This window comes from Lipotes vexillifer, unplaced genomic scaffold (genome assembly GCF_000442215.2).
Source record: "Lipotes vexillifer unplaced genomic scaffold, Lipotes_vexillifer_v1.1 scaffold948, whole genome shotgun sequence".
NCBI lineage: Eukaryota > Metazoa > Chordata > Mammalia > Artiodactyla > Lipotidae > Lipotes > Lipotes vexillifer.
In genome coordinates, this window is record NW_006793764.1 from 1,754,264 (window position 1) to 1,760,263 (window position 6,000).

Consider the following 6,000-nt stretch of genomic DNA (forward strand, 5'->3'; position numbering starts at 1 on the left):
CAGGAGGGGGTGAAGGGGGTACCCGCAAAGAAAGACATCATTTTTAATTCTCCAGCCTGCCTTCCTACCTCAGCTTTCCCTCTCCCCTGCCTCTACCCATCACCATCCATAGAATTATAAAACACAACGAAAATTAAAAGACCACAATTATTCATATATGGGTAAGATAGCAAAATTTCACAGAAACTCACAGAATTTTCTACTTAAGAAAGTTTTCCTTTTTTTCCTATTGCAAATTTTTTTTAGTTTTGGAGCTTTCATAAGGTTTCTGGGATAAGACATCACCGGGAAGTAAAAAGGCACTAAAAGCATTTGAATATCCTTTCTGTCTCTGTACCCTTGACGGTAAATTACGGTAGTTCATTCCCCAAGATTAACAGTCAGTAGTTAAATGTCAGCCAGCAGGCTACTGCATAACTATGAGGGCAAAAAAATCACCTTAGGAATGATTACGATAAAACCAAGTGGCAAAGAATTAAATCATTCTCCACTAGTATGTTTATAAGATATATACTTCTGCCAACACAGCATTTTCTGCTTAACAGCAGCATTTTCCTCCTTTAAGAAAATCTGGTGCCTGCAAAAAAGACATCACATCTTACATTACTTTGTTGACAGTAAAATCCACAGCTTCCCTGGCAATGTGATTAAGGCACACATTTTTATGAGCAAAGCACATGTACCCACTGAACACAATAATGCTTTCAAAAAAGAACAAGTTTCAAAAGTTCTTCCAACAAGCCCATTGTTTTTGGATTTACAAGCTGGAAAAACGTACATTTCTGAATTCCATTTTCTGAATTTCCACAAGCTGGGTAGATCTAAAGGCTAATTCTTCATACTCCCACTATTATTATTCATGCCCTTTCCCAGTAAACCCAGATAGGCAGTTATCAAGGCAGATGTATTATTTGGGTGCATATGACAACAGGGCTGGATCTTATTTCTGCCCACCCCTTTTTCTGCTCCCCATGCTACAAACCTCTCCTAACCCTTGTGGATAAAAAGGAGTGGTAAAAGGAGTGGGTGGCATATTCTTCTCCTTAACTGAACCCAAATCTGTAGACTCTGGGATTGTCAGCTAATCAATCTCCAGATCCTCCTGAAAGGATGATGTGAGCGCCTAGTGATTTTGTTTTGCTTTTCACAAAGCTGGAGAAGGGAGGTATGGCTTGGAGACAGTTAGATAATGAACCTAGCTACTGAAAACAAATTCCAGACTACTTTTTGAAGAGGAAAACAACATAATGGGTGGGAACTGTCCCAAGTTCACAAGACCTTTGTCTCACTCACTCTAGAAATGCCACCCCAGTTTTGATGGACAGTGCCAAAAACCAACCTGTTATCACTGACTTTTTTTTTTTAATATTTATTTATTTATTTATTTTTGGCTGCATTGGGTCTTCGTTGCTGCGCCTGGGCTTTCTCTAGCTGTGATGAGCAGGGGCCACTCTTCATTGCGGTGCACGGGCTTCTCATTGCGGTGGCTTCTCTTCTTGTGGAGCATGGGCTCTAGGCAAGTGGGCTTCAGTAGTTGTGGCTCTCAGGCTCCAGAGCACAGGCTCAGCAGTTGTGGCGCATGGGCCTAGTTGCTCCGCAGCATGTGGGACCCTCCAGGACCAGGGCTCGAACCTGCGTCCCCTGCATTAGCAGTCGGATTCTTAACCACTGCACCACCAGGGAAGCCCTATCCCTGACTTCTTAGTAGGCAGTGTTCGCCTTCAACCAGGATAGTCTAGAAATCCAAACAGGATCTAGGAAAAACTATTTGGGATTCAAATAAGTCAAATAATTCAGACTGGAAGATCATAAGTATTTTGAAGGATTAAAAATATATATGTCTGGGGGCTTCCCTGGTGGCGCAGTGGTTGAGAGTCCGCCTGCCGATGCAGGGGACACGGGGTCGTGCCCCGGTCCGGGAAGATCCCACATGCCGCAGAGCGGCTGGGCCCGGGAGCCATGGCCGCTGAGCCTGCGTGTCTGGAGCCTGTGCTCCACAACAGGAGAGGCCACAGCAAAACAAACAAACAAACAAACAAAATATATATGTGTGTGTGTGTGTGTGTGTGTGTGTGTGTGTGTGTGTGTGTGTGTGTCTGTATACAACTTTTCATTTTATATGTCTCTTTCAGAGGCAAAAGAGATTTCATATACCACTTTAAGTGCATTATAAATTATTTCATCTGTTCCTTACAAAGAACCGAGTAACAAACTGTTTCCGTGTTTGTTCATTCTTCAGATGAAGAAACTGAGGCTTAGCAAGGTTGAACACGCCTGAAGTCACAAATCGGCAGACCTAAACTCTGACCCCAAATTCATGCCCTCAACCCAGGATTAACTAATCTTTGATATACAGTGATTAGTCCCAGGTTCTAAAAACAGCTATGACTCCTCCAAATTGCCCTGGGGGGGGTCAACAAATTTTACTGACAATATTAATGATTATCTCCGTTTTTCAACCATCTTTGTTCCTACATTATGAAAACCTTACACACCCACCTTTGCCTCTGACTGGCAATAAGTCACAGCATCTCCTTGGCACTGGCTTCAAAGCAATGCAAATATTCAAAAGTGCCTTCCTCTTCGAAGAGTCACCATCACTGCAGGACAAAATCCAATTCCAAAACTGTTCTGACCAGCAACTACATGGTGCCAGATGCACCACCATCTTCAGAAAGTTACCTACAGTCTCTGATCACAGCTACCTCCCTGCTCCCTCCTGCAGCTGTGTACACAATGTTTATTATACCACAATGGCCAGTTTTGTTTTCTGGCCAAGAGAGAAGATATGCACAGTTGATTGAGATGCTACTGTTGGTAAGGAAATCTTTGATCTACTGTATAGAAATCTGGAAGTGCATTTCTTCATAACAAACTCAGGCAGTTTTACCCACTTCCAAGATGTTCCAAAACCAGTGATTAAGACTGGTTTTGGAACATCTTAATGTTCCAAACATTAAGACATTTTACATTTTAACCCCAGGCTTAACCAGCAAATTGTATGCTCAAGCAAAGGAGCTTGGTGAAGAGTTTCAAATAAGGAATGTTTAGCTTCTGAGTATCAGCTATATATCTAAACATAAAAATGAAACAACCGGAAAGCAGAACAGTAGTTGTCAGGGAGGAATGGGAGGGGGAAATGAGGAGTTAGTGTTTAGTGGGTACAGAGTTTCTGTTTGGGAAGATGAAAATATTCTGGAGATGGATGCTGGAGATGGCTGCACAGCAATGTGAATATACTTAATACCACTGGATTGTACACTTAAATACGGTAAAAACAAAAAACAAACAAGAAAACTTATCTACCATTCAAGTGAATGCTTCTTTTTTGAAACCTCTCACTTACGAAGGGAAATGAGGCCACAGCACCTTTTAAAACAAACCACTGAAAGACCTTGGGCCCCTTCTAGGCATTACAGGGAAGACTTTATACACAAGTTTTAGTCCCAGAGTTCCTAAAGAAAGATGAATACTCTCAAATTACTTTCCAATCTATATATGCTGTAATGTCTAAATGGAGTCGAAGTTTCCTCAGAGTCCTCTGAGGAGAGGACTGACCACAGGGGCTCAGAACAGCCCACCCATCATTTTACAGTCTTGTTATAGACTGAATGTTTGTGTCCCCTCCAAATTCATATGTTGAAACCCTACTCTCCAATGTGATTGCATCTGGAGGTGGAACCTTTGGGAGGTAATTAGGTTTAGATGCGGTCATGTGGGGGGAACACCCATGATGGGATTAGTGTCCTTGTAAGAAGAGGAAGAGGCCAGAGCCCTTCCTCTCTCCATATGTGAGGACACAGTAAGAAGGCAGCCTTCCACAAGCCAGGAAGTGGGCTCTCACCAGCACCCAACCATGAGGCACCTTGCTTGGATTCCCCAGCTTCCAGACCTGTGAGCAATACCTGTTGTTTAAGTCACCCAATCTGTAGTATTTTGTTACAACAGCCTGAGCTAAGACAAGTCTACTCCCTAATGTATCTGTGCTTCCTTAATGTTTTAAACTCATTAAAACAGTTTCTGAAATGCCTCACTCATGAGCATGGTTTTGGGGCACCACAGCTCAAGCAGCCACCTAGACAAGTTCTTTTCTTTCTCGTTGTCACAACAGTAATATGGTAACAGTCTGGCGCCCTCTCTCTCTCTCTCTCTCTCTCTCTCTCTCTCTCTCACACACACACACATACACACATACACACACATACACATACACACAGAAGTGGCAACTGTTTTTTCCACTTTATAGGCTATTTCGGAGTTACACTGAGGAGAGATGCCAAAAAGCTGTCATGGTTCGGAATGAAATGGTCTCCGGTTCACTGAGTCTCTTTTTTCATCTCAGATGAACAAAGGCTTTTCACTGAAGGAAAATCACCAATGCTGCTTGCACTCCAGTTGACTACTGATGCTGTATTTTCATCACCTGAGAATGAACTAAGAGTTGCATCTCAAATGACTTGGAGCTCCTACAATAAAGTCTCATCAACTCTCAAAGAGTTTTGCTGTGCAACTGCTGACCGATGTAATCATTTCTCCCCGCTCCCTCAAGGCTAAATGTTCTGATGCGTAAGCCAATCTTCATGCCAAAGGTACGACTTACCCTCCTTTGGGCATCTTGTTTTCCCCCACTGGAAAAAAGAAAGCAAGCCTTGAGCTAGAAAACTATGACCTTCACCTAGGGTGCTGTATTTCTTTTGCATTATATAAAATTCTGATTGGTTTCCTTTAAAATTTACATAATTCATTTTTAAGTGTCAGTGCAAAATTGATGATTAATATCAACAAAAAATAAAAACCTAATTTCCCTACTACAAAAATATGTTGGAAAATTTTTAACAATTAGAATAGTGTTACAATTAAAATATGAATAGCTCAGCAAATCAACAGAAAAGAAATGAACACAAAAACATCTGGCATTTAATATATGATAAAGGTGGCATTTCCAATCAAAAAAGAAAAAGAAAAATTAATTATTAATAAATGGTTGGGAAAACCAGCAGCCATCTGAAAAAAGTAAACTGAGATCCCTACTTCCTAAAATAAATTTAAGATGGATTAATAATTTAATTATAAGAATGGAAACCATAAAAGTACCAGAAGAAAACCTGGTCAATTAAAGATATATATTTTAGGGTGGAGAAGATCTTTTTCCCTTTATGGAATTCAATTCAAAGGCCTTAAAAGAAGCAGTTGGTAAATTTACCTACATGGAGAAATGCAACATAATCCAACTAAAAAAATGAATAATAAAGTGGGAACAACTCCAATTCTTATCAGTGATAAGGGACCTATTTCATTTATATATAAAGTGACACAACTAATAGCCCAATAGCAAAAGATACAATAGTTCATAGAAAGGTAAATATTGTACAACTGGCTCTTATAGACTCATGAAAAGATATTCAACCTCCTAAGACAAATGCAAATTAAAACCACATGAGATCCATCTGTCACTTATCAGACTGCCAAAGATTAAGAAGTTTCATAACATACCATGTTGGCAAGGATGCAGAAAAATGTACTTTCATACCTTGCTGGTGACAATTATATATATTAGCACAGCTTTTATGGAAGACATTTGGGGCAATATCTATTACAAGTACAAATGAATACATATCCTTTCACTTGGTAATTCCATATTTAGAATTTTGTCACATGTGAGCAAAATAATGTTTGTACAAAATTATCCCTTGCACCATTGCTGCAAACAGCAAAATCAATAGGAAATATAATAGACTGAACAAAACATGGGAGTATCTGTAAAAAGAAATACTATGCTGTTGTGTTTAAAATGATAAAAATATAGGAGAGGGGCTTCCCTGGTGGTGCAGTGGTTGAGAGTCCGCCTGCCAATGCAGGGGATACGGGTTCGTGCCCCAGTCCGGGAAGATCCCACATGCCGCGGAGCGGCTGGGCCCGTGAGCCATGGCCGCTGAGCCTGCGCATCTGGGGCCTGTGGTCCGCAACGGGAGAGGCCACAGCAGTGAGAGGCCCGCGTAC